Here is an 8,846-nt window from a genome sequence, read left to right as displayed (position 1 = left end):
CTGAGTATCACTGGCTCTTGTTCATATGGGATCTCTTGAAATGGTTGAACATTAACCATTCTTTTTGGTACAATGACTCTGTGTATCCCTTCCATCTTTTCTTGATGCATTCTGCATCATTCACCAATTTGCCCAGAGAATCTTTCAATAACGAAGGTCGAGGCTTGAATTTTTTCTTCAGTTCCCCCAGCTTGAGATATGCTGACCGTGTTCTTCTTCTATACCACCTGCCAATTGCTAAGGTTCTAGCCCTCATGTCTCATGGCCAGGAATGTCCTCTGACCACTTATGCCCATTGCTCTACTCTCACCTGAATTACCCTTATAAAATCCAAAGTGAACCCCCCAATGCCTCCATTAATGTTTTAAACAAGACCTTCCATGACTTGACCCTACACACCTCTTCAGTATCATCTAGAATCATCATCCTAGGCTTCTGCCATCTCTCAAAGACTCAAATGATTTCCCTCATCTCTATATCATATATCATGGAGTCCTAGTGTGGCTCTGTGGGGTTATGCACCATACTGCAAAGCTGTTTGAACTACAAGGTTGGCGGTTCAAGCTCACCAGTCGCTCCTCGGAAACCCTGTATAAGGTCGCTATGGGTTGGATCTGACTCGACGGCACTTAACAACAACAAAACATATCATATATCATACTGAGGCACATGGTATTTCCTTAGTTTCAATTACCTATTGCTCAGTTACATACTGATTAACGCCATTTATCCTTTGTGAGTCAGATGCCACCTTTTATTGACCATCCCCTGTGTGTCTTGGGAATGCCTCTATCCTAGCACCTATCACAATATACTGTAGTTTTTTTTTACTTATCTGTCTTCACCTCTAGACTGTGAACTCAATGAGAGAAGGCATAACATTTAAAATCCAATAGAAACTTCATAGATTTCTGTTGGATAAATGAATCCAGCACATTTCCCAATCCAGATTAACTCATAAAAACTTAAAATTCCTACCTCAGGAATGGTGTCCTAGGGGAAGCGTCAAGCTATAATTGCTACCTCCAAGGAGAGACAGAGGAAGGGTTAACACAACATGGAAATATCAAACACTGAATTGAATACTGGACCATGACTTATCATACAGAAGATTATTTAGGGACAAGGAAAGTTTTGTGAAGCCACTTAAAGCAATTATTATTTACATGGTCACTTGTGAAAAGGTACACTTGTGCTAAGGACAAATTTGATTTAGTATGCCAAGGATCATTGGTCATGTTTGAGACTGATGCTCCACATCCAAACAGAAGGGTTGAGCATCATCTGTGTCATCTCTGAACTGAAAGGACAATGACACATTCTTACTGCTGAGCATTCCGCTAACTTAGAACCTTTATGAGAAATCTGGCAGGCCATTTTTGCTGGTGTCAAATGGATGATTTCCAGTGACTAATGATGATGCCAATTGGCTACCAAAGATTTTGTATTTTGTGAAAATAATTCAGAAGCATAAGGTCTAAAAGACACCATAAAGATATTTCACACACAAAAAATGCATTTTCCTAAGACACTGAACAATTTTAAATAGAGTAGGATTTTTGCAGATGTCTCAATCAAATTCAAGTAAAAATATTTATTAATCAATCTATTTAGTCAACAAATAATTATTAAGTAGCCTTTATGTGTCTGGATGATGTAATGTAAACTCTAGAGATAAATACATGAAGTAAATTATGCTTTTCCTTTAAGGAATCCATAATCCAGAGGGACAAGATATATAAACAATAACACTATATCACAAATATGATAATGGTGTATAGGCAACGTGTTGTGGAGAGTTATTAGGTTGATTATTATTAATCTTCAAAATACCAACTGCTCCTCTCTGGCTCTCTGGGAGTGTATTCTCCTTTCTCATCTCATTGACTTCTTGTAACCAATGAACTATGAGCAGAATTGGTGTGTACTTTTTCTGAGCTTAAGAGTCATTGCTCATTTTTACTATTCTCTGTGCCAAGTGACCTGTAATGCCCTGGATGAACACTGCTCTGACAGCCTGGGCCCAGAGTGAAGATGCTTCAGAGTAGAGGTATGGCTAAGCAGAGCTAGATCTGTAATGTAAATACGAAATAAATCTAAATCACTGAGAATTGGAAGCTCTTTGTTATGCATTATAATGTGGTCTACTCTTTATTAAGGAGAAATTACTTTGGGGTAGTGGATAAGTCAAATTCATAGGGAAAGTGGCATATTAAACTAGATCTTGATGTCTGAGCAGGTGAAGAAAAGTGTTTTCAGGGCAGAGCTCTGGTATGAACAAATTCCTCCTGGTGTGGAAGTATCTATCCTGTTCATGCAAATACCCACCACAATGAATTGTTAAAAGTGTGTTAGAGTTATGTACTAAAGACCCATTGGCCATGACAAGGAGTGAGCACTTTATTTTGATACTGTTGAGGAGTCACAAAAAGATTTCAAGAATCATGAGTGCAAAGCATCAGTTGTGTTTTGAGGTTCTCAGTAGGCTTATCTGTAATGCTCTGGGCAAGGACGGCCATGGGCAGTGATAACTCTGTGGGATCTCTGGACTAGAGGTGGGACAAGGGGAAGAGTAAAGGTGTTAGCCAATACTGGTAATTAAATGACTTACTTTGTGGCCACGATCAAGTTCAAGGCAAGTGAAAGTAGAAAGAAAACATTTGAAAGGGCTTTTTGTTCCCTCAAGATTTATACTCAGTATATATTTAAACAATATATACTCAGAAGGTGGCAAAGGATCCCATACAGACTTGTAGGATGCTTGACTCAGCTCAAAAGAGAAGGATAGTGGAGGAAAACAATGTTAAGTGGCCTTACCATTTAAATGCTGTATCATTTCCAGCAAAAAGAGCCTCAGAGCACATGGTGAGCTTTCAAAACACTCCAGACTTGGCTCTGAATATAGAGCAGGAGAAGAAAATAAAGATAGGGCAGAGTGGGGAAAGGCGAAAGTGGCTGACAGGCACAGTAAGAAGAAACTGTGTGCTGCTTGCCTTGGTAAGAGTTATTTTCTTGTTATTCTAGTTCTTGATAAAAACTCAAAGTAAAATATTCCTTAAATTCTGTCTGCTTTTCTTCAAGTTCTGCTTACAGATTGGTTTTGCTTGGCATATTAAACCATGATTATATATGAAAATCTACCTGAGATTTTCTCAAAAGTCTGTCCATGATGTCAAGGAACCACTGTCTTCAGTGGAATAAAGAGACAAGAAGCCATCTTGGAAGGCAATTGCATTGGTTGCCCATGCAGAACCAAGTAAGGAATTCAGTCTAGCTGTCCAAAGTCAACCAAGACTACTTGGTGAAGTTCAGTCACAAACTAGTTATTATTTTTCTAAACAGTTGTTTCCTATTTGGCATATATCAACTACTTGATAATCAGTCTCCTCACATTATTTTATGTAATTAGCTTATTTTTAAAATAATTTTTCATAATAATTTCAATGAAAGTTTACATAAAAGTTTAGGTTCCCATTCAATAATTTCTATACAAGTTGTTCAGTGACATTGGTTACATTCTTTACAATGTGTTAACCTTCTGGTCTGGTTTTTCTGTTTTCATTAATCTAGTTTCTGTGTCCATTTACGTTCTCATTGGTGTTTTAAAGTAATTGTTGACCAGTTGGTCTCATATAGATGAATTTTTTTAAAGGGGGCACAGTAGTTACGGGTGATATTCATTATATTTTCTGCCAGTTTGTTATTTACTTACAAGGTGACCTCTAGGGCATGTTTTGGTTCAAGATTTGAAGAGCATCTCAAGGCAATAGCCTTGGGGAGTTCTTCAGTCTTAATCAGTCCAGTATGTCTGGTTTGTGTATCATTTTAGAATTTGAGGTTCTGTTCCACATTTTCTTTTTTCATTTTATCAAGGCATGGTGCTGTAAAATCAACACTGGACTGCGAACCACAGCTCAGCAGTTCAAATCCACCAGCTGCTCCTCGGAAACCCTACACAGGATCAGAACCGAATCAACAGCACTTAACAACAGCAACAGTATATTGTGGCTCTCATTAGAATGGTCAATACTGGGAGCCAGTCACCATGTAGTTCTTCTAGTTTCAGGATCAAGGAAGTCTTGGTTCATGTAGACCATTTGTCCTGTCAACTGGCTTCTTGTTTAAGTCTTTGGGTTCCTTCTTTTACTTTTACTCTGGGTAAGTAAAGACCAACAATGGTATCTTAGATGGTACATTCTTTTCAATATGTCAGCTGGTTGTGTCTTGGCCTATGCCAAACAATTGAGTGCCCTCCCATGAGTTCTCAACACTACTAACCGACATTGAAGAGAGTTTTACAGGGAACTCAATGAAACTGTGCAAACTTAACAGTAGGATGGGGAGCTATTCAAAATATGATCTTCAGATTCAGGGTATTTTCTTTAAAAAGAAAACCCAGAAAAAGGATTCTACAAGACTAAAAAGCTCTCCCCATTCTCCTCTACCTCTCTACATTGTATTCTTTATTCAAGGCCCAGGACAATTCTGGACCACTTCTAAGAAGGCTTTCCTGCAAGAAACATCTTTCCCTCAAAATTGTTGCAGTTTTTAAGTGCTGTCGAGTCAGTTTTGACTCATAGCAACCTTGTATAGGGTTTCCAAGGAGTGGCTGGTGGCAGTTCAGAGATGACCCTACAGAGCCATACCAGGACTTCTTCCCTCCCCAAAAGATTTGTCATTAAACACATTTGTGCAAAAAGATTTTCACATCTAAGTTTTCTATCATTACAGACTTAATGATTCTACATTGAAATCCCAATAGTACTTCTTTATACTTTTTACCTCGTGCTCACTACATTTTCAATGGAAAATCCTAAGTCTGCAGTGATAGTCAATTTAGATGTGAAAGTCTTCTTTCACAAATGTATTAATGGAAAGTATTTTTGTGCCATTGTATAACTGGTCACAGAATCTACAGCACAACAGGACTCTCTCTGTATAGAGACAGACAGACAGAGAGGCAGAGAGAAACAGAGAGAGAGAGAGAGAGAGAGAGTCCTGGTGTGGCACTGTGGGTTAATGCGCTGGACTACAAAGTCATTTGAACCACAAGGTTGGCAGTTTAAGCTCACCAGACACTCCTCGGAAACTCTATACAGAGTTGCTATGGGTTGGAAGCTACTCCACGGCACTTAACAACAACATATATATATGCATACATATGTGATTGTGGTGGTTGGTGGTTATGTTCTGTGGAGTAGGTTCCAACTCATGGTGGTGGTGGTAGTGGTGGTTATATATGGAGTCCTGGTGTGGCACTGTGGCCTGATGCGCTGGACTGTAAAGTCAGTTTGAACCGCAAAGTTGGCTACAGCATATGTTTAAGGTATTCAAGACATTTATATTATACTATTTCGTGATTTTAAAGAGGGAAGTGTTTGGAAAGAAAGTAGCTCTGTGTCCCATTACATTGTTTTAGTTTAAATCACATTCATTTTGAAATTTCAAATAAAATTAAGGAAGGGTGTGAGATTTTAGTTTTTGTCAAAAAGGGAAGTGGGTTGAAAACAAAAAGGTTTGAGAACTATTGCTCCCTTTCATGTATTCTTGATAATAAGACAAGAAGAAAAATGTCTTTCATGTTCTTTAGCTTGATTCAAACCTGGGCCCCTGAGGTGCCTGCCAGTGGATTCAAAAGGCATTTACCCTGATAAGAACATGCCACCTGCCACTTTCCAATCAGCAGCACTTTCTCCAGAACCAATCAAATGCTCAAATCTCCCTAAGGGATTTTCCATTTCTTTGACTCAGCATGTTAGCAGGCAGACTGGTTCTGGTGTCTCATTCATTTTAGAAGCTTCTTATAACAGCAATAGCAGAGGCATTGTAGACAGTTTAATTACTCATTCGCAGTCTTATACAGCTGCTCTGAGCACATTTCCCTCCTCTACTCATAAAAACAAACACAGAATGATTGTCTGACTTAGTGCCTGTTTTGCCTTCTGTCTCTGTTACCCTATTAGGAGACACTTGTCTCCCTTCATATGTTTGCATCTAGATGCCTCCTTTGAATAAATGCAGTTGTAACTCTTCTTGGAGAAAATCTGTCTAGGGCAAATCTACCTTTTTTCATACAATCTTTACAAAGTGGTATTCTAATGTAAGGTACAGAGGAATTTTCATGGTCCAGAGAAATGTTCAAACTTCTATTGAGCTTTGAATCTGGCCGAAGTAAAATCACAAAGAGTGTTTATTTTTAAGGATGAATGAATCCAGTCATATTTGGTGTTTTGAACTATTTTTCACAAGACTTGGTTTCAGTAGAGACATTTGCTCTGATGTTTTTCCTTTTCATTATTAATATTGGCAGCTTTGTAAGAAAATAAAAGCCATGATAGCGAGGTGACTCACGCACATTCCCCAAAAGTCTGAACAGCAATGGAGGCCTCTGAAGATGGCCCTAAATTTCAAGTGGACTCCACAGATTATGAGAAACAGAGAATCACAGAAGGAACTTCAAGAAACGGAGTTTGTTGTGAGGAGTCACAAGCACTAAAACTAGAAAGCTATTGAAAGCTGAGGAAACTCTAGGGATTGATTGACTTCTATCTCCTCTCTCACGGCTGATGCGACCTTGTATCTTCTTGCTTATGGCTTCTCTGTAACTCTCTGCTTTCTCAAAATCTGGTCTGTCCCTAATTCTAAATCATTAAGACCTCTCTCTATACATTCTTTCCGTTTCAGTTTCTGACCCTAAAGCTTTGTTTTCTCAGCTCAGATTTCCAAGATAGGGAATCTGATTGGCCAACAAAAAGCTTTATAGGCCAAGCTTTCAAGTTTCAGGTGATATCATGGTTTAAATTGTATCCCCCTAAAATATGTTTCCGCTTGGCTGAGCCAAGATCCTCAGTGGTTTGGCAGTTATGTGATGATCCCCACGATGTGATGAGAGGTGAGGTGAGGTGATAAACCAATAAGAGGATAGAGGATGGGGCATTGTTTGTAGTTAAGTGCCTTCAAGTCAGTTCCAACTCATAGCAACCCTGTATAGGGTTTCCAAGGAGTGACTGGTGGGTTGAACTACCAACCCTGTGGTTAGCAGCCCAGTGCTTATCCTACAGCACCACACCATAATACTATATGAATATACTACCCTTAATCCCATCATGACCCTGATCCTATGTAAGGGAGATTTCCCAGGGGGTGGCATGCAACACCTTTTATTTTACAAAAGATCAAAAAAGAGAGACATGAGCAGAGAAGGAGAACCTACTATCACCAAGCAAGAAGAACCAGAGTGCAATGTGTCCTTTGCACCTGGGATTCCTGCACTGTGAAGCTCCATGACAAATGGAGAGTTCCAAGGAATGCTGAGCCTACAGATGCCGAAAGAAGACAAGGGCTTTTTTTTCAGAGCTGGTCATCTGAATTTGGATTTCTAGATTTCTAAACTGTGAGAGAGTCCTGGTGTGGTGTTGTAGGATAAGCACTGAACTGCTAACCATAAGGTCAGTGGTTCAAATCCACCATCTGCTCCTTGGGAACTCTATATAGGGTATCTATGAACTGAACTGATTCGCTGGCACACAACAACAACAAACAGTGAGAGAATCCATTTCTATTTGTTAAAGCCACCCACTTGTGGTATTTCTGTTTGTTGTTAGGTGCTGTTGAGTTGGTTCTGACTCATAATGACCCTATGCACAACACAGACTGAAACACTGCCTGCAGCAGCCTCACAGTCATTGTTAAGCTTGGGCCCATTGCTGCAGCCACTGGGTCAATCCATCTCGCTTGTGGTCTTCACGTTTTTTGCTGACCCTCCACTTTACCTAGCATGATGTTCTTCTCCAGGGACTAGTCCCTCCTGATAATATGTTCGAAGTATAAGAGATGAAGTCTGGCCATCCTTGCTTCTAAGAAGCACTTGGCCATACTTCTTCCAACACAGATTTGATGGTTTTTCTAGCAGTCCATGGCACTTTTAGTTTTCTTCTCCAACACCATAACTCAAATGCATCACTTCTTCTTGGGTCTTCCTTATTCACTGTCCCACATTCACATGCATATGAAGCTATTGAAAAATACCATGGCTTGGGTCAGGCACATCTTAGTCCTCAAACTGATATCTTTGCTCTTGAGCACTTTAAAGAGGTCTTGTGCAGCATATTTGCCTAATGCAATACGTCGTTTGATTTCTTGACTGCTGCTTCCATGAGTGTTGATGGTGGATTCAAGGAAAATGAAGTCTGACACCTTCAATGTTCTCCGTTTATCAACACGTCATTGATTGGTCCAGTGGTTAGGGTTTCTGTTAGAGCAATACTAAGACAGGTGCACACTCCATGGTGTCATCAATTATACTCAAGGGTGTGGAGTCACTTGACCTGTCTAAGGCTATCTCTCTTAAAAGGAGCTACAGGCAAAGAAGACCAGGATTTACATGCTAGTTCACCAGGCTGTCTCTGTTCCTGCCTTACTAGAATGGTATCAATAGGCCTTTCTATCCAATACAGGAGAGAAGTAGAGGAAAGTGACACAGAAGTGAGCTAGATTGATAGCATTAATAACCCCAATTCTTCACCCCACCATGTAGCCATGTCTGTTGCTATATATCTTTGTAGTTCTTCTCACTGAAGACATGGCATCTCTTTCATCATTACTGAAATCTGAGCTAACTTTGTGATTTGCATTAACTAGTGGTCCTGGTGTGGCGCTGTGGGTTAATGCGCTGGACTGCAAAGTTGGTTTGAACTGCAAGGTCAGTGGTTCAAGCTCACCAGCTGCTTCTCAGAAACCATATATAGGTTCGCTATGGGTCGGAACTCTGGTAGCGTAGTGGTTACGAATCGGGCTGCGAACCTAAAGGTCAGCGGTTCGAAACTACCAGCTGCTCCGCGGGAGAA

Source organism: Chrysochloris asiatica, unplaced genomic scaffold (assembly GCF_000296735.1).
Source record: "Chrysochloris asiatica unplaced genomic scaffold, ChrAsi1.0 scaffold00018, whole genome shotgun sequence".
Lineage (NCBI taxonomy): Eukaryota > Metazoa > Chordata > Mammalia > Afrosoricida > Chrysochloridae > Chrysochloris > Chrysochloris asiatica.
Note: the sequence above shows the minus strand (reverse complement) of the source record.